General features: G+C 41.0%; 1 long non-coding RNA gene across 1 annotated transcript in view; it reads left to right on the plus strand.

Annotated features, from left to right (window-relative positions):
* The window catches only part of LOC108449107, a 481,280-nt gene that overhangs the window by 92,623 nt on the left and 363,058 nt on the right, over positions 1-25,599 (plus strand). Inside the window, exons 7-12 of the long non-coding RNA XR_001865227.1 lie at positions 5,108-5,296; positions 10,968-11,183; positions 17,130-18,712; positions 23,193-23,415; positions 24,134-24,462; positions 24,977-25,095. This is a non-coding gene — a long non-coding RNA (uncharacterized LOC108449107). The remainder of the gene's footprint in view (positions 1-5,107; positions 5,297-10,967; positions 11,184-17,129; positions 18,713-23,192; positions 23,416-24,133; positions 24,463-24,976; positions 25,096-25,599) is intronic.

Below are 25,599 nucleotides of genomic sequence, written 5' to 3' on the forward strand. Positions count from 1 at the left end.
GGGAAAGAGCTGAACACAGTTTGTTCTACAGTTTACCCAATGGAAGCTCTTGATTCATCATTTATTTAGGAATACCACTAACTCCTATCACCTTGTTACCCTGCTAGAATTCAAATTAAAAGAAGAAAATGTATGCAACAGTCATGACAGACACTGACTTTATATTACTCACTATGTCCTCCCTCAGTAGCATCATGAAATATTGATAGTAATAATTATTAATGTATGATTAATTATTAATAATGATAATCTGTAGATGAAAACTGAATATGACCCAGCAATGCGCACTCACAGCCTAAAAACCACCTGCACTCTGAGCTGCATCCAAAGCAGTGTGGCCAGCAGGTTGAGGGAGGTGGTTCTGCCCTTCTACTTCACTCTGGTGAGACCCCACCTGCAGGGCTGCATACAGCTCTGGGGTTCCCAAGCCTAAGAATGACATGGACCTGTTAGAACAGGACCAGAGGAGGGCCACAAAAATGATCAGGGGCCTGGAGCACCTCCCCTGGGAGGACAGGATGAGAGCTGGGGTGGTTCAGCCTGGAGAAGGCTCTGGGAAGACCCTATAGCAGCGCTATAGTACTTAAAGGAGGTCCACAGGAAAGCTGGAGATGGCCACTTTATCAGAACACAATGGATGAGGGATAATGTTTTTAAATTCAAAGAAGAGAGATTTAGATTGGATATTAGGAAGAAATTCTTTATTATAAGGGTGGCAAGACACTGGAATAGGTTCCCCAGAGAAGCTGTGGATGCCCCATGCATGGAAGTTCTCAAGGCCAGGATGGATGGGGCTCTAAGCAACCTGGTCTAGTGGAAGGTGTCCCTGCCCATGGATGATCTTTAAGGTCCCTTCTGATCCAAACCATTCTATGATAATTCTTCTTTTCAGTCATTTGGACGGGTAACCAGCAGCTCCAGAAAAGTCCTGTTGGCTGTTCAAGGCATTTAAATTTCAGATGGAAGAAGTAGAGAAGGGATGTTTGGAAAGAGCAGCTTGAGCAAAGAGGCAAAGGTCTGGTCTTTATGAGGGTGAATGGCAAGGCCAGCGTTGTTACCTGGGGCCAGCCAGTGGCAGAGCCTAGAGTAATGATCAGTCCAGACTTTCTTTTGTCTAATAGGACAAAAACCACTGCTTGATGTTCAGATGTGATTCAGATAAGAGGTTGCAAAGACATAATTTAGCTAGAATTTTATGAAGGAATAGTTATTCCCCATCACAAAAAGTTATATACATGTGTTTTTAGCATAATTGCAATGTATGTGCTAATAAGTTATAGAAACATATAACATACATTACCCAGATTTTATATTTTTATCTGTGATCCTTATATGTTATTATGGAATGTGTGGACTAGTTTTGTTAAGATACAAAAGAGAGTACAAAAATGCCTTTTGGTACCTTTTCCCAAAAATGACATTTTGCTTGCTATTCACCTTATCCCTCCTGTGCTGGTCTGTAAGTTTTTCTATCTCTGCTATATAGAAGAGTTTTTCTATCTCTGCTATATATCAAGTTCTGGATGTAAAGGCATGCATCCTTTCTGGGAACTGTCATACTCTATGTAATGTGGAGATAACAGCCCAGGACAAAGAGAAACTTGTGAAAGTCTCCAGGAAATATACTGCAGCTTCATAGATGTGTTGTTCCCTGTTGGATGCACGTTTGAGGATAATAGGGCCAAGAGGGAGTTGACCCATGCTGGAAAAGACTGGTGTAAAGGCTTTTTGAGATGGGACTACAGGAAAATCTGGTCGACTTCTAACATGATTTTTTATAGGATTTATGTTCCTTACCCTAGAAATCTATGTGCTGCTTTATCTTTCTGATGTGTCTCCCTCAGGTTTGGATGGTGTGTTCCACAGACAGCTTTTCTCCTGAGTTAAATCCCCAAAGCATTTAATCTTGAGACAAGATTGCTAGTTCATTTTCAGTAAGGCTTAGTGCAGAACTGTGCTGTTGAATGATATTTCATTATCTGTCACAGCAATAACTGAGAGGGGAAAATAATTGTATAGGGACTAGAATTTGGTGAAATTATCTCTGCATCTGACCAAAGTATGACAAAAGACAGTGTGTTTAACAGCATAATAAAAGTTGCATGTGTCTTTTTTCCTCCAAGTGAAGGAAGGAGGAACACACCCTGTGGTGTGTCTGAGGACTGACCCTTCATCCTCTTTGAAATCTGGTGAGATGTAAGAACTACTTAATTGCTACACCAGCTACAGGCATCTTCTCTGGCCATTTCACACCCTTGAACACTCACAAGAGTGGTGCCATTTTGTGACCACAGGACTGTGGTTACAGCATGAAAATACAGTAGTTTTTGATTCTGTAAGAGAACAAAATTATGGTGGTGATTAATCCAGCAGCCGTGAAAGCAGCTTCCGTATCGTCCCCTAGGAAAAAGTGGAAGAAAATGTATTTATTCTGAATGAGTGAGCTTGAAATTTAGTCAGGTTTTTAAGAGAAATGGTAAGACCAGACACTACTTATTTTTTATCATTTTTTAAACACAGGGTTTTTTTGCAAATTGCTGGTCCACTCCCCCATGATAGGTAGATAGATAGGTGGAAAGAAAATCATTGTGGAAAATATGTTCTGCCACAGTAATATATAATTATGTGACAAAAAATACATCAGCCTGTGCTGCAGGCAAGATATTGTGTCTCATTAGTGTTTGGTGGACTTGATCACAAATAACATGTTTCAAAACTGTCAACTCCCTCTAATTCTTTTTCTATACTTATACTCACAGTCACATTCAAAATTAGCAGATTTCTGGAAATGCACTTCATCTGGCCAGCCCTGTTTCGAATTATTTGCTTGAGTAATTAAAGGAACATGTCCTTCTGCAGCTGCAGTTTGAGGGACTAAAAGCAGGCAGGCTGTTCTCAGTAAGGGAGCAGTCATTTTTTACTCAGTTAATGATACCAAAGTGTCCTGTGTGCTGTGTGTTATGATAACTGGCTTAATGCACCTTTCAAAGACCAGTGCTGGCCATGCCAGGTACTCCTGAGACGCACGGGCCAGAAAGCCAAGACATCCCATTTGAGATCAAATATTTTCCTCTGCTGGTTGAAACTGAATGCAACAAAGCCATTAACAATAGCAGACTCACCCTGAGCCGTGGATCTGTGCCTTGATGCTGATACACTGCAGGATGAAAAAAGTGAGCAACCTGCAGCTGAGGGTGCAATCTCATTTTTTTCAGCAGTACTGCTGAAATAGATGCAAGCTTCCATTGTTCAGTTCCTCTGAACTTAGCAGATGAGTTCCCATCTGTTAAAGCAGTGGAGAGAAAGAGAGGGTTTTTTTCTTGATATCTGCAGGTATTTTGAGACGCGATTGGTTTTAATCCCATAGTTTTTAGTACAGCCAAAGCATGTTGATTGATTTCTCATTGTTTCTATTTTCTTGAAAGACCAGTGTATGAAGTTTGACGTGCCATATACTCAGAGACAGACAATAATAAAGCATACTCCTTCGACCTTTTCAGTTGCCTGCACTTTAATTTACTGGCTATTCTCATTCCCTTCTCTTTATGGCCCCTCAATATAGCTGGCAAGGAGAAAATAGACAAGACAGCTAGAAAAAAATGCAGATTATTTAAAAGGATAAAGACTGGCTTTGTCATTCTGTTTAAAGTTTATGATGTTTTGTGTGTCCTATTGGTCATTAAAGTCATGATAACCCATTCTTAGCTATAGCAACTCAAAGTGGCACAAGTTCAACGTCATTTGTAGTGGTTTATGGGTCAGCATCCAGTTACAGTAGAGGGATTGTAATCTGGATGAAGTTTTGTAGGAATAAAAAGATTTTTCTCTGAATTTTGTAGAAGTCAATGTGATTTGTTTGAAAGTGGCTGTGTGGGCAGTTGCCTGACCACTGCTCTGACTCTGACACTGCTGGCTAGTGGAAAATCAGGGGAAAAATAATCCCATTATGGCTTTTCCCCCAACCGCTTTGACTCATAGCAGCTAACCCTGCTGCAGGTTGTGGCAGATTTTCTCCACCACATGGTCATGAAGATAGTGACTTTTCTAACTAATGCAGCGAGTTGAAAAGGGGTAACAAGCTGGCTGTGATCTTTCTCCGTGGACTTGTGAAATACAAGCAGCCATCAAAACTGCATCATGAGATACTCACTGTGTTTAGTTGTTAACAGCGCCCCACAGAAATTCTGATCATCCTTCAATTTGGTGAAAGCCTAGGGGGAATTGTCACAGTGAGAATGGCAAAAGGAGGACGAAATGCTCTGTTGAAAGACTTATTTGTCTGAGTGGGACATAGTGACAGCAGAGCCTAGATTTTTGTGGTAGAGCTTTGAGAGAGAGGATAGTTTCAGTTTTCTGGTGGTTCTGAAAGGCTCTGAGTTGGAATCTATACAATAAAAAGAACAGGAGTGATGGAAAGGTAAAAATGAAAAAATAAAGCAGCAGCTTTGGTCATTTGGTTTGTTTTGTTTGCTTTTCATCTAATCATTTTGATTTCAGGCTTCCTGTTTTGTTGTTTTTTTTTTTTTTTTAATTTTTATATCTCTGTAGGGTTGCAATAAAATATACAACCAGGAGAATGAGGAAGGGTAGCCAAAGCTTGATTACGTCTGCTGCTCACTGCATAGATTTGTACATTGTTAAAGCAGAACGGACTGGGATGGTCTTCTAAACTGAGCAGAATGCATTAAATTTTACCGCTGAATCCTGCTCCAAGTCCAACAACTGGGACCTGAACTAACTCAAAGTCCTTAGAGTACATATTCAGTCTTGATTTTGAACACTTAAGGATTTACAGATCTAGATTTAAACATCTAGACATCTTCAAAATATAAGGAGACTGAGACCACCATCCTCTGGATACTCTCAGAGAACCTCCATCAAGACCTGTGGATATTCTGCCAGTTATAAACTCAGTTAAATGAAAAAGCAAATGGAAACACATATGTCTCTTTTTTCATTAGTAGTCCCATTATTCTGAGTTCAAATTACAGCCTGCAGATGTAGGAATGATGTGTCTGATAAACTGAAGGACCTTAGAAGCACTAGGAATATCTTTTCTGCTTGGATAAATTAAGGCAGTGGTGAACTACTAACCCTTCGCCTTCAGTTTTAGAAAGCAGAGAAGAAACCAAGAGGAAATCCTACCTCATGAGTCTGTAGAGCCTGGCATCACTTGACAGCTCTCCCAGGGTGGCATGGCTCAGGCATCAGTGTCTGGTATTGCTGACTGCACAGACATCGCTTCGCTTGGAGAAAATCAATGGGATTCACTGTGGAGTGAAGCGTTACCAGCCAGGTAAAAATGTCAGAAAGAAAGGATGCAGTTATTTGGCAGGGCTAGCTGAAAATTTTCCATCTTAGTGCTTTTCTACTGAAAACTGTGGGTTTTATTAAAGCCTTTGTTCTCCTTAAGCCAAAGTCATTGTCCAGAGCTTGAATCTGTTGTTTTCATTTTGGCTTTGAAAAATTCTGATTTTGTTTGGGGCAAGACAAAATGAAGGTCTGAGCTAAAAGTCAAAACTCAGCAAAAAACTCGAGCAAATTCAATCACAAGGCATATTTCCACAGAAAGAGATAAATCTGGATTCCAATTATGTTTGTTTAACTTTTTTATCAGTTAGTTCTAGCTTTCTTAAAATATATCAGGATTTTGTGGGTATTCTCTAAAGAACTGGGCCAAAAAAAAAAAAAAAGAGAATTCAGACTATGAGTTGGTTTTGAAATATTTGATATTTGAAAAAGAGGGAGCTCAGACTATGGTTTTACAGGTATAGCCATTTGTCCCAGTTTTCTCCAGTGACATAAATTAGCTCAGCTCTTTTGCAGTCATGGGATCAAACTCCAAGCTGATATGAATCAAAGCACCTCTATTGTTGATAGCCAAATTTATGTCTGGAATAAAAAGACTCTCTTCATGAAGTCAGGTGGACCACATCTGCAGGGGTGTAAACTTCAATTCATGAAGTTACCTGATGCAGATCAATGGCAGATTTGACCTATTTGAGGCTTTATTGAACAGTCTGAATCATTGCTGAGTTGTCAGCATGCAGTTCAGCAACTGAGAAGCTTTGAGCAGGGTAGCTTGGTCAGACATTGTTAAAATTAATCTTTGGAGGTGTTTACTCTGTTAAGGCTGTTCTACATAGAAGAGCTGAAAAGGGGTGAGATTGGAACAGTATTTGCTGATAATGCAAATTGTACTCTCAATAGGATAAGGTACAGGAAATGACCTTATATCTATACATTCTTTGCTGGCAACTTTTAATTTTCTATTCTGTCTTTTTTCTCTTGGATGACTTACTGTTGCACCAAGCAATTCACAGACACTGTCATGTGTGTGGGATGGAAGGACAGAAAGCCCCAAGTCTTTGTGCCCTGATATACAGAGAGAACTCAGAAGGAGAAAGATGCTTTCTTCCACTGTGATTTCTGCTTTTTGCCCAAGCAGCTGCCTTCTGGTTCTTCACAGGGTATTTTTAGAGAGTGGACATACCTTAAATACTAGTCTGAGCCTTTGTATCCACAAGCTTCTTCATAGACATGAATCCTTAGTGAAGATCAGAGAAATACTGGGAGAGGAGAAACTGTTTTCTCAGCCCAGCTCCTGACTCTGTCATTGTCCTATTCAAAGAGGATTTCATAATTCTCACTGCCATAACCTGTCCAGAGAGCCCATCTGAAAAATATTCTCAACAGATAGCACTGTATCACCTGAGGGGGCACCCTTATATTCCCTTAACCACCTCTAGAAGGATACCTTTAAGACAAAGTTTTAATTCTCTGCTGAGTCCTTCCACCCTCCCCTGCATACACAGACTCTTCTGTATTTCAGCCACTACTGGCTCTGAGGAAACAGGATAAGGTTATGTCTTACTACCTGCAGCAAATAACAGCAGATGCCATCGTAGCAGCAAGAGGCAGTCACAGCATGTCAGCAAGATTTTATTCAAGTCCTTGCACCCTCCCCTGTCGGGGAGGTATGTGTTTATAGCTGACAGAAACTGAGCAGCAAAACCCAGGTTCAGAAAGCCCACTGAGAGTCTGAAGGACGAGTGCTGGGTGCTTTTTTTGCCTGAGCTCGTGTTATCGACACACAGTTGAGTTGTGGTGTGCTTGGAAAGCTCACATTTCAGTTTCCATCAAATTGGTGCAAATTAATTTATTAATTTAATTTTCTCACTCTCAAAAACCTTCAAACAAGGTTTTCCAGTCTTTCTATTCCAGTTTCAAGCTAAATTTATAGCTTTGAGGTTTATACTTTTAAGCATTAATTTGGGTATTTGCCTTATATGTTGTCTTGACTAAGCAATGCAAGGAAATATAACATGAGAAGATCCCTTGTCAGAAGTTGGCTCCTATTTTCATTGGCAGAGCTTGGAGAAGGTAAACTTTCTGGGAAAGATGGTAAGACGGTTGTCAGTTGGAGGTATCCTTTTGCAATTCTCAGCCTGTGATTGTCATATTAAAAAAAATGGAAATAATTCAAACGCAAGATGGTGGCATTTATAGAATCAGAAGTGCTGCTTAGAATATTTCTTGACTGTTATGACAGTCTTTCTGCTATGCCCATTAAATTTCCTGCAAGTGTCTCCCAAATGACTCCTGCACAATATACTAATGAACAAGAAGGATTAAAAAAAACCTACTATGAGGAACATCTACTCTTCCAAAATTATTTCAGCCTTTTTGACTTCTGCTATGAGTGTGTTCATTTAGGTACATTTATGGAAAGACTTGGGCTTGCCCCTGCTTGCAGAATGATGGTGTATCCTATCCCCTGCATAGTGGCTCTCAAACTGGGCTCTGCATTTTCCGTGATGGCAGACTCCTATCCTCTGAATTCCTTGGAGAATTTCTTTGGAGGTAGTTACTTGCTAAGATATACCAGTGCTGCTCGGTTTCAAATTGGAGTACTCTTTTAATGTTCCAGATAACTTGGATTTAAGAATAAAAGCGCATATTCACTTAAAGGTGTAGTTTTTCAAATGAGAACAAAAGGATATACTTAATGAAGAGTCTGCTTGAGTGCTTCTACCTCCTCTTTGGTTAAATTAAAATCTCTATTAATACAAGATGCAACTTTTCTACCTGCAAAAAATGCTATCATGTTGCTGCTTTTGTAGCGTAATTTTTTTACTTTCCTAATTACATGGCTTCATAAACTGGGATTATAAGAAAGAATGCTATCTATCAGGACTTGTAATAAAATTAGAAGTGCTGGTCAACTACATAATCCATGTTGCTTTTGTATAACCTCTTGCTGTAAAGGCACCAAGGCAGATAAGTAGGGTGATGAGATAAAGTGTATGTTCTGCTATATTAATATAGCTTGAGATGAATCTTTTCTGATTCATGAGATGTTTTTTAGTGTAAATCCAAAATAAATTTATTTTACCAGCAAAGTTCAAAAAATAATAATAAAAAATTACTTCCTCCCACTCAGCTGACATCAGTAGATGTGTTTGCCTCACCTAGAATGCTCTACGATATTCCAAATTTATTGTGACTGTAAACAACAATTCTGCTTGCTTTATGGCTTTCCTGGGCTCCAACAGTAAAACACAATATCTCTATCTGGTTGGAATTATGTGTTATAACAGTTTTATGGTGGGGGGAGTAAAGCTCTGATAAAAATAAAATAGAGTTTTGCTTTTTTGTGTGACCTTGTCATTTGAAAAAACATTGCACTCTAACGAGATATAATTTAAAAGACCTCTGGGAGCAAATTGAGTTTACTGAGATATTTCTGAGAGTAATTACTTACTGTGAGTTGTCAGTGCACTCTGTTACAGATCCTTTCCTAGCAAATGTAGATATCTGGGACTGTGTAGAATGGATTAAGGCTCCTACCATTAACGTTTGATGGGAGACAGTAGTGAAAAAGATGGATGCTTATATAACTGACATTTCCAGCATTTATGGCCATAGACTAAAATGCCAGGCGCATAATTTCAAGCAAAATGGCAGACCCAACTCAATAATATTTAATGATGTAAGAGACCTTGGCTGGGAGAATAGCTAACGGAAGTCATTGCACTGCATTTATCGAATTGTTAAAATGAGTTGAATAATAATTGTGTTGGGCAGGAGTTTTGTTTTAGAAATTTATTTCTGTGATCTGGTACTCCAAAAATAAATTATTTCTCCTTCCAGTCAACACAAAATACAGAAAAAGATTTCAAACTAGCTAGCTTGATGGCTAGATTTTTACGCTGACTTTGTCCTGTGTTTACAGCACAGAAATATATTCAATCACTCAGACACAGTTTGGAAGATTGGATGAGATTGACTGGACAAGCAAGTGAAAGATAAAATGGCCTTCCAGAAGAATCTCCTTTTAGTGTTTGACTCTTTGCAAAGTTGGGCCTTTTTGTCTATCATCACACATCTAGGAATGTTCAGATTTAGATTCTGTGGAACTTGTTACAGAGATACTTGTGAGCCAGGACTATGATATCACTGAGAACGTCAGGAAACAGAATATTAACTTCTTCCGTTAATACTTTAAAGTATTAGCAATTCTGTTAATACTTTAGCCTTGAATAGGCAGAAGGGACTCGAACTGATGGAGAATCTCGAATTGGTAGAGGTCTGTAGGGGTCTTGTTACTGGATCTGCGGCCACAGAGTCTCCCATGGGTCTTTCCCAGGCAGTGCTTCTCCCTGTGGAGGGCACAGAACAAAGGTGGGCTTGAGGAAGAAGTGGGCACGACCTACCATTTCCAGCCAGAGGATTGTGCAGGCTTTCCAGAAGTTTACAAAGGAAAAATGGACAGTATATGCATTCAGGTTAAACAACAACAAAAAAACCCTCAAATTCTTACTCTTTAAAAGAGAATTTTTAAAGCATTTTGTCTCTTCAAAAAATCCAAATGTCTCGATTTGAGTATTCTGAGTATTCTACTTATAAATAAAAGGAAAATTTGGGATTGGGAAGAAATAAGAGACTCTTTTTTCCAAAGCCAAGACAGTCTGGAATTTTTCAGGTCAAACCAAAACCAGATACAAAAACAGATCACTGATTTGGTGTATACACCTCTCTATCAGCACGGATTAGCTTCTTTTAGCTGTATATGGAATAATCATCCAGGCACCTCTTTAGCTTTAGCACGTCAGAAGGTGAAGCAATTGAGGACATGAGGTAAGTGGAGGGGTAGAAGCTCCCTAAACACCCCACTTCTGTTGACTGCATCCTTAGCACACCTGTGTATCCTGCTGCCCAATATCCTGCCCCCCTGAGGATTCCTTTCCAATGAATACAATCCCCTTGTTCCCCAGCAGGAGTGGGAGACAGAGTATCCCGTTTGACAGGGTTTCAGCACAGGCTTTACTTTTATTTTTGTGGGCTGTCACCTTGAGGAACCATTTTGATTCTGCTCACCATTGACCAAGCTTTCCCCCCTGCTTTTTTTTTTTTTTTTTTTGCACATAAATTTGTCAAAGCTGCATTACTGTCAGCGGGCCATGACATAGCTCTTAGCAGTACTTAGTAAGTCTTTCTGTTCTGTCAGAAGTAAAACCAAGCCAGGAAATAGCCACACTCCACATCTGAGAAGTGTAGACCAGGTTAACACAAAACTTATGGGGACTTGAGCTTAACTGCAGAATGTCTTAAAATAGTTCAAGCGTGGGAGGAATGGAAAGGCTGTTGTTAATAGATCTCATAGGTAGGGTTGCTATAAACCCCCAAGAAATGAAGTGGTGGAAAGTTTCCAGATACTAGAGAAGTTTTAGGGGGCATTTCAAGAGCAATGATTAAGTACTTATTTTTAGCCTTGCTTGTTCGGTACTGAAAGAATCTGCTTGACAATCTGAACAGTTTTCTGAGCTAAAATTCCTGGGTTGAGTAAATGGCAGTCATAAGTATAAATTCTTATAAATGGCAAAATTTCCTCTCACTTCAACAGGAATAGGATATTCCTGTAACATGAATTTCTGAAAATTAAAACTAAGCTTCTCTTGTTTCAGAACTGCCTAAAAAAAACCCGAAAGGAGTTGGAAATTCCCCCCTGGAATACATCTCTAGGGTCACTTAATTCTCTGGATCCTACCCAACTGCTATTGAAGTTAATTGAAAAAACTCCCATTGACTTGAAGAGGTTTTGGATCCGACTCAAAAGGCTCTTAGTGGCAGCAGATTACAAGAAGGACTCCCACTGTGCAATTCCAGCCATCTGCCTATGGGTAAGCATTTATTGATACAAATGCATTTGCTTGGGGTATGTCATGAGGCACTTCAGTCCCAATTAGGCAGTATTTCAGAATGAAGGAGATCTCCCCCTCCCATCTGAGGTCTTTGTTATCAGACATAAGTTCTGAGCTGGTGAGCTATAAAGTAGCAATAGAAGTTTACCCACAGCAATGTCACAAGTTCCTTCTGTGTTCTGGGTATGTAAAAAGATCAGCTAGTGCTGGGTTAAGCTGGTGTTCAGATTCCTGCCTGTCTGCTTGCATTAGACAGGACAAAATCTCATCATTTCCATCTCAAACCCATGCTCAGTGATACCGTTCTCATTATCAATCTTTTACTATATCATCTCTGGGTTAAGTTAAGAGAATTGGGAAACAAAACTGAGTGTAATATATAAGGACTTTCTTAATTAGCACACACAGCTGTGTGTTGCCCTTTTAATCTAAAACTGGTAAAGAAGGAGCATGATGTGTGTGGAAAGCACGTTTGAACGATGGTTGTCTCCAGCAGCATTGCAACATACCAGAGAATCAAATGAGTTTTGATGTAAAACACAGCCAGAGACTGTGTAAATTGCCCCAGCTGATTAGGAAACAGGGAAGCTGTTAACATCCTGGAACAATGCATGGAACAAAATTGCTCACTGGTGTGGCTTTGGAGGAGAGCAACTGATCAGCCTCATCGCGTGCCAGGCCTCAGTGGTGTCCTGTACACACTTTAATCATCAATTACTGTAATGCTGGGGCAACCCACTAACAACTTAATTATTGTCTGGAGTTCTGGGCCATAGGTGGCTCCTCTAGGCTATGCTACATAGAAAATCAAATCAGCTGGTGTGCAGGCTGGAAGGGACTGTGCCACAGCCTCTGTCTCAGGGTGTAGGCACCACTGGAGCTCGTGCTGAAAGAGTCTCAAAGTCTTATTCTGTCAGACTGCGCACATGAGGAAGAAACATTCCCTAGTCAGGGAATCCACTGCACAAGTTGAAAAAGAGGCAGCAATATATTTCATAGGCTTGGGGCAGCTGTGTGCTGCCACAGGAGGCAGATGTAGCAGAAGGCACTTCTGGTTATGAAAGCAATTTTTTTCCCTTGACGATGAGTATGAGAGCAGCATAAATTTTGCACCATGACAAAAATCACAGCAGGAAACTCAAAATGGAGTGTAGCCCAAACTCACAGAGTCTCCCAAGACTCTTTTATTTTACTTCAGTCAGTTTAGTTAAGCCCTTGGGCTCTTCTCCAACCAAGTGTTTGTCTGCCTCTAGACATGAGAATCTGCTACTAATCTTATTTCTGTCCTGGGCTAGATTGAGTCCCTGATAGGAATTTCCAGTATGGATAATACAGAGCTTTTGTTGCTTGTGGGTTTTTGCTTGTATTCTTTAGAAAATATTCAACATCCCTGGTTTTGTCCAACAAACAGTTTAATAAACATGCCTACAAGCAAGAAAGAAATTTCTCTGCCTGGAGAGAGCCTTTAGTTCAGCTCTGAAAAATGGTTGTGATCAAGAAGCCAGCGATACGATAGATTCAATTTTACTCTGGACTGCAGTTGCCATATAGTACCAGGGCTTATGGAATCACAGAATGGTTTGGGTTGGAAGGGACCTTAAAAATCATCTAGTTCCAAGCCCCCTACCATGGGCAGGGATACCACCCCAGATCAGGTTGCTCAGAGCCCCATCCAATCTGGCCTTGAACACTTCCAGTGATGGGGCATTCACAGCTACACTTGGCAACCTCTGTCAGTGCCTCACTGCACTCTAAGTAAAGAATTTTTTAATAACATCTATACTAAATATCTCTTCCTTTAATATAAAACCACTCCCTGTCTGTGTAAAAAGTGGCTTTCCCTTTTATTTATAAGACCCCTTTAGGTACTGGAAGGTTGCTTTAAGGTCTCACCAGAGCCTTATCTTCTCCAAGCTGAACAATACCATTTCCGTCATCTTGTTTCATAGGACAGGTTCTCCAGCCCTCTGATTTTCTCCATGGTCCCCTCTGGGCTTGCTTCGGCGAATTCCTGTCTTTCTTGTGCTGGGGACCCCCAGACATGCATGCAGTACTCCAGGTGGGGTCTTACCATAGTGGAGCAGAGGGGCAGAATCACCTCCCTTTACCTGCTGGCGTTGCCTCTTCTGACGTAGCCCAGGATGCTGTTGCTTTCTGGGCCACATGCATGCACTACTGGCTCATGTCAGTTTTCATCCACCAAAACCTCCAAGTCCTTGTCTGCAGGGCTGCTCTTAATGAGTTCTCCCAGTCCATACTGTCTGGGATTGCCCTGACCCAGGTGCAGCACTTTGCACTTGCACTTTTTAACTCCATTAGGTTCTCATGAGTCCACTTCTCAAGATTGTCCAAGTCCCTCTGGCTGGCACCCCTTCCTTCTGTTGTGTAAACTGCACTGCTCAGCTTTGTGTCATCTGCATATTTGCCAATTTGCACTCAATCTCACGTTCTCTGTCACTGATAAAGGTATTAGCACCTGTACAATGACAGAGCACTGTGGGACACCACTTCTCACCAGCCTCCACCTGGACATCAAGCTGTTGACCACAATCCTCTGGTTTTGTCCACCAGGCCAATTCCTTATCCACTTTATTCAAACCCATGATTCTCCAATTTGGAGATAAAGGTATCATGTGTGACCCTGTCAAAGGCCTTATAAAATCTGGGTAGATGACATCAAAGTCTTAACCCCACTAATGAGCTCATCTGCACTGATGAGCAACAGGTCCAGTAGTGCTTCTCCTCTGGTTGGTTTGTGCAACACCTGGACAAGGAATTTGTTCTTAACACCTTCTAAAAGTCTCCTGGACTGCTCACAGCCAGCTATATTGCTCTCCCAGCAGATGTCTGGGTAGCTGCTCCTCGGCATCTGTCTCAGACAGACACATGCACATCCTGAAATCTCATGGCTGTCTCCATGTGTGGCATATAGCAGCTTGTTTTGCAGGGAATCATAGTAAACTGCAGAAAACTAAGAGTTAACATGCAGCCCAGAAAATCTGATTTACTAACTAAATTTCCCTTCAAGATAATAGATTGGAGGAGCTTTCCCATTGTGGTAAAATGCCCAGTTAATCTGAGAGCCAAACAGATGGGAAGTTTTGAGAAGGTAGGAGAAAAAGGGAGCTAATAGAAGCTGCAGTTACATACATAAGATCTGGTCTGAAATAACAGCTATAAATGGAAATTATTTGCAGGATATTGCCCATATGCTTCCCGAACCTGTGTCCAGGCAGCAGCGTTTTCAATTACTTCCCCAAATGCTGTCACATCTTTTGTAGCTCTGTATCTGAAGGGGATTTTGAACGTGAAGCTGGGCCAGCAGCAAGATTAATTTCAATATTAAAAGCTGATGATTTTTCACAAAGGTGTGCAGCAGCACCAGACCAGCACAGCTGCTGATCTCCCCATGGCCAGGCTGCAGGAGCAGGTTTCCTGTCTGTTCGTAGCTGGGGGGCTCATACCAGCTCACTGCAGCCTTGCCAGGGACATTGGCAATGAGCACACACCTGCTCTCCTGCTGGTAGAAGACCAAATTCTCACCTTCAGAGCCCTCTCCTGGTCTCCTCATCCCAGTTATGTCTCCTTCCTGTGGCTCAAGTGACTCCATATTCCCTATTTCATATTCATCAGCCAGCTGGTTACAAAAAAGGTGATTCTTTAGATTTAACTTGACTAACTGCTTTGACAGATGTTTTTGAACATCTTGGTATTAAGGCCATAAATGCCTCTCCTTGGAACCAATTTCTGGCACTTTAAGGACTTGTTTGGCTGTCCTTCCATCTTTAAAATCTCTCAGATCTCATCTTCCACCCCTGTGTTTACTTGTGGGGCTTTTTTTCCCTTTTGTATACATTCTTCCCAGTGCTGGAAGCAAAGGGAAATAGCTGCTTTTGTGTGGACCCCCTCAAGCACTGTGGGTGTACAGGAACATCAAAGGAGTTTGAGAAGAATAGGGCTTTCTCACATTGAGGAAAAGTGAGGATGTGGCTGACCCATATTTTGCCCTCTGCCCTTTTGAAATCCCTGTATAATCTTCATTCTTCTGTTTCTTACCTGTGAATTGGGAGCAATGTCATTATGTCACAATTCTGGGTGGTTGGATAGTAAAAAAATCAAATTCAGGGTAAAAAGGACCCAAACACCCAAAGTGAAGGATACTGGGGACAAAAAAACCCCAATCCTAACTGCACACTTAGTAATGGGTCATCAGCTTTAGGTTAGTCTTTCAAGAGGGAGAGGTTGGGGCTGAAATAGTGATATCTCAACATTAGGTTAATGATCAGTAGCAGTTCTGAAAGCAGATGTAAGGTTAGGAATTATTATGAAGGAGTAGGTACCAAGGTAGAAGTCATTATATAGCACTGTATAAATTCATGCCTCCCACATCTTGAACACTGTATTTCTGTCAGCCTTATATTTGAGTAACATTACTGGAAAAAATTCCAAAAGACATATTTTGACAACCCACTCTTAAGGAGAGGGATTTCTACACATATCAAGGACAATCAAATTATGGAAGACCCTCAGCACAGGGAGTGATCAAGCACTTTAGGATTTTTCAAGTTGGAAAAGCAATGGCTGGAGGACTGTGAAATGAGATTTTGGCAGAGAACAATTGTTCTATGATTCTTCCAGGGCTTCAAGTATTAGAGTGACTAAAAACTATCTCATGAAGGCTAAAGAAATTCAAGTATTTTTTTTACAAACTATATAGTTCAGCCATGGAAACTCTTGACATAGAATTGTTTTAAACACTGAAAGTTTACAAACATTCGAAAAATCCCTAACCAAACCCCCAAACAATCTACTGGAAAAATTCACACTAGAGTTGTGAAAAGCTAACTGTTCAAACAAAGGCAACACTTCTTCATCTGGGGTCTCCTGAGTTTCAGGTGCTTTGTGCAGGGAGGGAGCGTTATTCCAGTCTGTATCTTCCAGTCTGTATCTCCTAGTTGAATTTCATGCGGACCCTTTATTTTATCCTTACTTGGGTCTGTAAAACAACTTTTTCTTCTCCCTTTCAACTTCGTGGAGAGATGGTTAAACTGGTCTTTTCCCTCTGTGAAGGTCTGTGGGAGGACTGTCTCACAGAGGAAGACTGTGACCTCCTGTTTGCAGGGTGGATGGCAATTTCTTTGCTTTGTGAAGAACCTTTTCTCTTTAAACCTTGTCCTACAGTTCATAACATGTGAAACTGATCTTCTCTGAAGGAGTTGTTTTGGGGTTTTTTTTTTCATGTGGTTCTTGCGTCTTTGAAAGAAAAGTTGAGAAGAAAAATACAAGAGATCACAAACCACTTATTTCTCACAGTGTGATTCAACAGGAAACAGGAAGGCAAGAAATGAAAGTAAAATAGCAATCTGTGGAGAAGGGGCTGAGGACAGGAGGCAGAAAAGAAGCCTCCTATCTTGCAGGGAGGCCAGAATCACTTGCTTGTTTAATGATTTTATTATAACCTTAAAAGGCGAACTGCAATGTTAGGAGTAACAACTCCAAGGGCTCTTTTGAAGCTAAACAAACCCAGCCCATCTCATGGAACTTGGCACCAAATGGAGGCTCTTTGGGACACAGGGAATTACAGATCATTCACTGGCAGCAGTGGCCAGTCTTCACCTAGTAGATTATTGCTTTATTTCCTCTTCTCTCTCAGATGAGTTTTGCTAGGGACTTCCTAGTCGAAATGTGGTATAATCAGGTTTCCTTCAGGCTAAACAACCCCAGCTCCCTCAGCTGCTCCTCATAACACTTGTGCTCCAGACCCTTCACCAGCTTTCTTGCCCTTCTTTGGACAAACTCCAGCTCCCTGCAACACTATTTGACCCTGATGTTTTAGGGTCTACACAAGGTACTCCTGTGGGTCCCCTGGGAGTTCTGAAGTTGTACCGCTATCTGCACCTTACCTTTCCTTTCTTATCCTTTCAGGAAGGATGCCGGTCCTCACAGTTGTGGTGTCTCAAACCTCTGCAAGATTTCTGATCTGCTTCAGTGCTGTGTGATTTAAATGAATCTGTGTTACTCTGAATTAAAACAAATTGGGAGCGCTTGCCTGAGCCACCAGGTGTGTCAGCTGTGATGTGTTATGGCCAGTAAGCGAGGTGAGATCTTAAACTGCACTGGTGAGGTCTGCCAGAGAACATTTGCTCAGCCATTTTTCCCACATACATGTGCCATCCGTTGTATGGCAGACCTCTCAGCTGATGCTGGAACAGGCTTCAGCTTTCACAGCTTTAATACTATACACTCCGCCATATATCTCCCATGACAGCCTTTGTGGGAGCCTCTAGCTAAGCCTTTTTGAACCTGCTTGTGCTCCATCTATGGGAAAATTCATATTTGTCCTACATATTTGTCCTACTTCCTATTTGGAAGCAGGCTCTGGGGAGAAACAGTCAGGGAGCTGCTTAGCAGCACGGCAAGTTTTGAGAAATGGCGTCCTGTGTGGTAGCTCAAAGAAGGGGAGCTGACAAACCACAAACCTGAAATTCATTAATGATTCTAAATGCATCCCAAAAGCCATGGAAGTTCAGACCTGAGTTCTTTCAAAGTGAGAGTACTGGGGCTGTGGTCCAGTCATGCGGTGCCAGAGCTCTCCTGCAATGTTTTTGCCTGGAGAACTAGCAGCAAAGCAGCATACAGCTTGGTCCAGGCTAGTTCTTCCTTCTTCAGGTCAGAGCAGTGGGGAAGGCCGAACTTCTTGGGTCTGTTCATCTCTCATTCAAAACTGCAAATTTCAGGGAGCAGTGGTGGGTGACAGGCAAGGAAGTGCTAGCAGGTGGCTTCTTGGCTGTAAAAGCAAAACTGGGTTTTGCTGCTCCCTAGAAAGAGGGGTGTTGGCAGGACTGACCTACAACAATACCTACAAGGCATTGTTCTCTGAAAGAACTCAAAGCCCTGTCTTGCTTGAGGAGAGCTGACTCATTTTACACCTGCAGCCTGTGCTTGAGCTAAAGGCCCATGAAAGGCAGAAGGGATCCCTTCTGTAGCTTCCCTTGGTACTTTTTCACTTTAAAAAACAGAAACACACAGGGATTACTGTGTCATTTGAAGTCATCTGCTGAAATCAGATGTTAAAATCTGAAGTTTAGTGATGAGAACAAAAGATGGGGATTGAGGTTCCAGATGTTTTCCTTGAGTTACTGGGGTTCAGTTACTCTTCAGACCTAAGAGAAGGCTTACACAACTTGTCCATGTTGTCAGGCATGCATGTTATTTCTTCAAGTATTGTATGTTCAGTGTCTGTTATATTTATATTCTTCTTCCAGCACTGGAACTTTTCTTTTTTATTTTTTTTTTCACACTATTATCTTTGTACCTCCCTAAGTTATAGTACATATTGTTTAAAAAGTGACTGAGACAGTGAAGATAAGCAGCTGAGTATTATTCTCTACGACATACAGCTTTCAGAAGCCATACACCCACAAACACCCACCAAGCTGTCTCCATCCTCCTCTGTGAAAGAAAGAAATTGCTGCTGGGAAATGATGAGAAGAGATCCTTGCAAAGAGGTGAGGCTGAGTAAAATGCAGCAGGACATGGGAGTGTGCTCATGGCTTCTCATTAGTGGAGAAATCTGTGCAGCACATCACAGCACACAGAAGCTCGTGTGACAGCTCCTGCACATCGATTCTATAATACGGTCAAGCTGGGAGGACACAAAAGCAAGAATTTTTTCTTTATTCTCTTAATATTTTTTTCAGCAGGTTTTAACTTACACAGTCTCTCACAATATACTGACAACTGCTTTCAAAGATGAAATTTTAAGTGAAATCAAATTGCTTTGTGAGAGAAGGTTTTGTGGCTGCATTTTCATGTCAGAATTTTAAAAATCTGAAGCCAAAAAGCATTTCTTTCTAAGTTATCTATTTTAATGTAAAAAAAACTCCACCCACTAACAAACCTGACCATTGTCTCTATTTTCTACAGAAAGTAGTGAGTATTTACTTTGATTGAGCCTTGTGGTTTGTTTTTGTTTGATTATTTTTTTCCCTGGGATTCAGCAGTGATTTATTCAGTTACACGAAAGTATAAAGCTGTTGTTATTTACAGAAAAGTGGAACAAATATTTGTAGTAGAATCATAGATTTTTGGTTTTGGAAATGTGTCCAGTAAACTCTGTAAAGCATTGATACATACATAAAGCAAGAAAATTATACAGGCTTTTACAGACTGTATGGAACAGATGCTAAATAGGCTTGTAAAGGATTTTGCACAGTATATATTTTACCTTAGAAAATGCATAAATAAAAATGCAGTAAAAAAACCTCAGAAGAATAAAGTATTTATATCTTGTCTACTCTGTTACCATGGTCCTTTATGAGAAAAACTCATGTATTTATCAGAGATTACAATTTGCAATGACTTCCTTGGTGCAAAGGACCAGTAGTACTATTCTTTAAAAGAGTTGTTATTTTCCCAATGAAATCTATAGGAATTTTACCTTTGCAAGACATGTAAACCACTAATTAGTTACACTCGTGTCTGAATAAGCTGTGTATCATGGCTACCGAAATGAGAGAAATGTAGGCTGAAGTGAGCTGCACTATCTTTCTCTTAAAATTAGTAAGATTGACCTCAACTGGTAGAGTTGCCCCTGTATTGCATGTTTTAAAAAGTGGAACTTTTTTACCTCAACTGTGCATTTTTTCAGGAGTAGAAACGTAAGGGTTTTTTGTATTTGTAAATATTGATTTACAGATAGGCTCTCTAATGCTATTTTCCCACAAAGTACAGGTATTGTCAAATGTAAAGGTGCAAAAGTCTTGGTCTAATAAGAAATCTCATCAAAATTAGGCTCTCAGTTGGTCTTGGTTTATTGTATTTGACTTGATTGTAGGTATCCTTTCTATGAAACAGAGTTTTGAAAGGTCTCAGCCCACTGATGTCAAGGAATTGGTTGCCACTGACTTTATTCTGATGGGTAAAGGATGCCCCTGTGGTCCAAAGGGCTTCAGCCTGGAAATTACTACTCAATCAGACTCTTGCCTGGAGAAATGCACTAATCAAAAAGTACTTGGAGCTCTGTCTCACTAATGCCTCTCTCTGAGTACCAAGTCAGAAAACACTACCAATTTCCGTCATTAAAACTTGCCTCAGATCAGGAGGTGACAGCTTTGCTGTCAGAGAGCCAAGAAACATTGATGCCATAGACATTCATCTTCCTACAAATGGAAGAAATTACAGTGGAGTCATGTTTTCCCATTTATAGGGGGGTATCAAGGTTTACAGAGCACACCAGAGAGTAAATGTGATGTATCAGACTTACAGAGTTGAAGGTTAGTCAAGGCTAGTGAGACATGACTTGGGTGGGAACAAAGGAGCAAGCAGCAGAAAAAGAACCCTAGCATCATGCCTTGTAAACAGATTACCAGCGGCCTTTGAGTGTGTGTGTCTCAGGGACCATCAAATGGGATTCCAGGCTCATATAATTAAAAACAAACATGAAAAGCAAACCCTTATGATATTTTCATGCTGTAACTTAAATATTTTCCTCCGCCCTGTTTTATATATTCATTCGAAGCATGAAATTGTAATCTGTTTTCTAACACCCTTCTGCAAGAAAAAAAAAACAACCAAACAAAAAACACAGCAAAATAAGAAACCTAAACCAAAAATCTCCCAACCCCCACCAAAAAATAACTATGTCTCCAAAAAAAAATATATTTCACTCTGTTTTCTCTTGAGGCTACTGTTTAGATTGGACTGGATTCCGTGCCCTGTTTTTAACATAGAAATGTCCTGCCATTCTTTTTGATAGTTTTGGATCAGGCTCCCAGATGAAGATTTTCACATTGTTTTCACTGCTGGAATTCAACCATTACACATTCAGAAATACCACTGAGCTATTAGCTGTGAGACTGGGATCCCTGATCTATGGGCTGCACAGTTGTGGGTATAATTTAGCCAGCTGAGGTCTCTGAGGAAAAAAGGAAATCAGAGATTTGGCAGGGGACCTGCGAGATCCAGAAAAAGTGGGGGTTGGAAATGCTCAAAGAAATAAATATTCAGATGTTTCCTATCTCACTTCTCCCTGACATATATATTTTGCCGAAGCCTGCGTTGAACTATGTTGTTTTGAATAAGACTTTTGAAATATTTGAAAAGAAGAAAATTTCAAGGATATTTCCAAATGGGTAAGCATTTCAAAAGGAAAAATTTAGATGCTTCGTCACAGTTTCTGAGACAGATTCAGAGCAAGCAGTCTAGTTCAGGATAAGGATTTGTGACATGCTTGCTGATACTGTGAAATCTGCAGTTGTGGTTGAAAAAAATCCTTTTCTTGGCCTGTCTGGAAAGAGAAGCACTCTGATTTCTTGTCACTACTCATAGGAACATTTTATTTTGTGCACAGTGTGATGTCTGTTAATGATATAGACACAGAGCTCTCAGTGGGCTCATTCTTCATAGAGTATTTCTGTTACTTCTACACAGAGCTAGATTTAAACACAAGCATCCCAAAATCTTATCAAATTTGTGGGTCAATGCCAGAGTAATTTATTATTAGTTAACAATTAATGCTGGGCACTTTCCTGCCAGAAGCAATTGGAACCATACACTGGTGCAAGTGTAGTCTCACTGTGTCCCAAATTGGGACGTGGCCAGTCATAGCAGCACATTTTTCAGTCCCCGTTAATGCACAAAATCAATAAAAATCAAGCTTCTGTTAATACATGTATACCCTTTAGGCATGAGATATGAATGTGTTTGAGGAGTGTGGGTGTAGGGATACATCTTCTGCAAAAAAGTACTTTTGTTAATTTTTTATTATTTGTTTAATTATGTGTTTGACTTAATCTTCAGTTTTGAAAATCAGCCATGGATGTGATCAGTAAGTACATCAAGGTCTTGTCATTACTCAGGTTTCAAAGTTTTTTTTGGTTTATTGTCAGAAACAGCTAGAAAATAAAGTATTTGACAACTTTCCAGTGTGCTGCTATGATGGTGCACTTGCTGCAAGTAAACAAAGATTAGAAATGTGGTTTTAACGACGGAATAGGTGCACAAAATTGAGGAATTTTATTGGACTTATAAGTTATGGAGGTGTCCTGGTTTCAGCTGGGATAGAGTTAATTTCTTCTCAGGAGCACTTGCAGTGCCGTGTTTTGGATTCAGAATGAGAATGGTGTTGGTGCTATGGGTTTTTACTAAGGTGTGTTTATCATAAGTCAAGTTGTTTTTTTTCTTATTTGTCTCATGCTCTGCCAGTGAGGAGGTTTGCAAAAGAAAATGGGAGGGATCATGTCCAGGACAGATAACCTGAACTGGGCAAAGGGATGTTCCACACCATAGAATGTCATGCTCAGTACATAAAATGGGGCAGTTACCGGGAAATGTGGCTAATCTGGGTTGGATAAGGGGGATCTGTCATTGGTCACTGGCTGGTGAGAAATTGTGTTGTGAATCACTTAGGATTTTTTTCACTTTTTATTATCATTATTTACCATTATTATTGCATTTTCAACCATTAAACTGTTCTTATCTTGACCTACAAGTTTTACAAGTTTTGATCCTCCTTCCCGTTCCACCAGAGTGGGGGTGAAGGAAAGGAAGGCTGAGCGAGCGGCTGTGTGGTGTTTTATCTCCAGCTAGGCTTAAAACCACAGCAGGGGGTATTCCTTGAGGATGGCAATTATTTTTAGCTGAAGAATTTGGACTAGATTGGTTTATTTACAGGGTTTTCTACTAAGGAAATTTAATGAGTTTAGGCCTAATATCTACCTTAGGCTTTGGCCCTTGAGTAAATTCGGCCCAAATTCTTGGCTCTGCCCCAGTCTGGGAGGAAGCCTCTCGGTCACAGTGGCCCACGGGAACAAGACTGCTGGTATGAGTTTCAATTTGCTCTGTTCCATACTGGTACTAAACTATCCCCTGTTAAAATGATTATGTTTTTAGCAAATTATTCAGCATGCTGAAAGGTTACCCAATGTAGCTACTTATTAGTCACTTCTCAAATCATTAACAAGCTATTTATGACACCTTCATGTGCAGGTACAAAGCCTTCTGGAGGATTCCTTCGATTTAATTTCTCTAGCTTAAAGCCGAATGGAGAGAACAAAGGCAGAGCTCACAGTCATTAATTAAGAGGATGAAGGAAGGCAGAGGGGATGCTGACAGGAGGTGACAGGCTCATTGAAAAGAAAAAGTTACATCCTGAGAATGGGGAGATATTATAGACAATTCTTTGAGGCTTGCTGAAGTGCAAAACTAATCCGTGAGTATCTCGCTACCTCTTTTTGTTAAAAACTGCTTTGTCCTTAACTATTTACTTAATACTGAACAAAAGCAGCTTATAACTTCACATCTGAAATAATACCAAGTGCAAATTCTGTTTTTCTTTGCCAAAGGACTTTGATAGGACATGTAGTCCCTTGATTACTAAATGCGTCATGAGTAGCTGTCACAGGAGCCAGGCTATGAATAGGATTTCCCAGGTCCTACATGCATGCTGCCCGAGGTTGACATACCACAGATGTCAAAGTCTCAGCAAAGCTTGCTGTCCAGGTGGCCTGAGTGTTCTGGCCAACTCCTCTAGCAAAGAGATTTCGCTGGAGCCGTGTTGGCAATGAGAGAGCTTTGCTTTGTGGGACAAAGATGGGCTTTTCTGTCAGTGCCCAGGGCCTCTCTGGCCTCAAGGGCAGAAAGATGGAGGAAATTTCTGGGGTATTAGCAAAACCAGGCAATGCATTTTAAACAATCCCCAATCCCCTAAAAAATAGAGAGTCACTGATAATCACTTTGCCATAAACTGATTGTCAGATTTTCTGCTGCCCTCATCTGCTCTTTGTTTTCTCTGTGGTTACTCAGCCTTTTCATTTCCTGGTTTTCCATCCTTCTTTTTTCTTCTCCCTTACTCCCCTGTGTTTTTAAATATTAAGATGCTGGGCTTTGTGCAGCTGTGATATTCACCAAAATAATTTTCTCACCTTTAGACAAGGGAGCAATTCCCATCGCGGAGCCTCATTTCTTCAGGGAATCACCAGGGACTTTGCAGTCACAGTGAAAATGCAAATTCTTCAATTTCATTTCTCCCTTGCTGTCTTTGCTGCCTCATACCTGTGGCTGTGATGATTTTGGTGTCAACACCAACAGAAATTCCTTGAAGGACCCAGTTCCTCCTTGGGAGACTGAAAACACCAGCACCCCAAGCAGGGGTACTGCGTCTCCAGCACTGCCTTGGATGGGCTGGCAGAGACCCTGTGTGATGTGGCTGCCCTGCATCCTGGTGTGGGGGCTCCGTGGTCAGCACCACCAGGCACAGGTGAGTCCCACCAGGTGTGGGCTGTCAGAAGTGGGGACCCTTGCTGTGTGCTGGGCAGTCCATGGCACAGCAGGCTGCATTCCCAGCTGCGGTTTGGGCTCCTTAGCTGTGACTTTATTATAGTAATAACCATAGGATTGACTTGGTTGTTCTTGGTAAATTCCTGTAATGTTTCTAATTGGTTTATGATCCTGGGGAGAAAGAAGTGAACTGTTGAAGTAATAAAGCTTAAGCACTGCTGAAGTGCTGTTTTGTTGCTCTTGAATTGAATGGCAGCCCTAGCTGAACAGGAAGGCTCATTTGTAAAGCTACCTTTTTGCCAGTTTCTAAAAATTTTTATTAACAGAACAACAGTTTCATTAGCACTCTGATTAGCTGCGAAATTCTATACTGTCTGTGTGAAGGACAAGCTCTTAACACAAAAGGAGCAATCTAGGGGAAGAAACTTATTGCAGCTTGCAGAACTGACTGCTAAATGTTCTTACTCTGTCCTATTGTGTTTGCTCTTGTACAGAGGTCCTGGTCCTCATCACACAGGGGACAGGAGACAGGGCAAATTTTACAAGCAGCTGAGCAAGGACCTGGAGAGCTCTGTGAAAGACACCTGCTTCTGAGTATTCCCACTCTGAGGAGGTAAATGCAACAGGGAAAATAGGGAATGAGGTACTCTGAAAGGTCCTCATAGAAGAAGTGAAGGCAGATGGGAAGTGGCCTGGAAGGGGAAGCCAAATTTGGTCATCTAGTGCTTGCTAAGGAGCCAGAATTCAACTTGTATTTTTTGCCTTTCTGGGAAAAGCATTCAGTCTCCAGCAAAAGAAGCCTCAAGTCTGTCAGCTTAGAACCACCCGTGCTGGAACGAGGTACAATGCAAGAAAATGGCTGAGCTGGTTTTTCTCTTGTGTATTCAAGTGATGAGCACTGATGAGCAGATTGGGGTGCTGCAGGACAAGTTGCACCCTCTGAGAACAGTGGCTATAACCCCTGGCTGGAGCATCCCAGGGTATCCAGGCCATGTATCCACTTCCAAGCTGCAGACAGTATAGGTAGCTCTGGGTCTGGCACTACTTGTAGCTACCAATCACCCTAACTCTTGTATTTGACAAATAAAATGGGAGTGTTGTGGATAGTAAGAAGTTG

Source organism: Corvus brachyrhynchos, unplaced genomic scaffold (genome assembly GCF_000691975.1).
Source record: "Corvus brachyrhynchos isolate BGI_N302 unplaced genomic scaffold, ASM69197v1 scaffold229, whole genome shotgun sequence".
NCBI lineage: Eukaryota > Metazoa > Chordata > Aves > Passeriformes > Corvidae > Corvus > Corvus brachyrhynchos.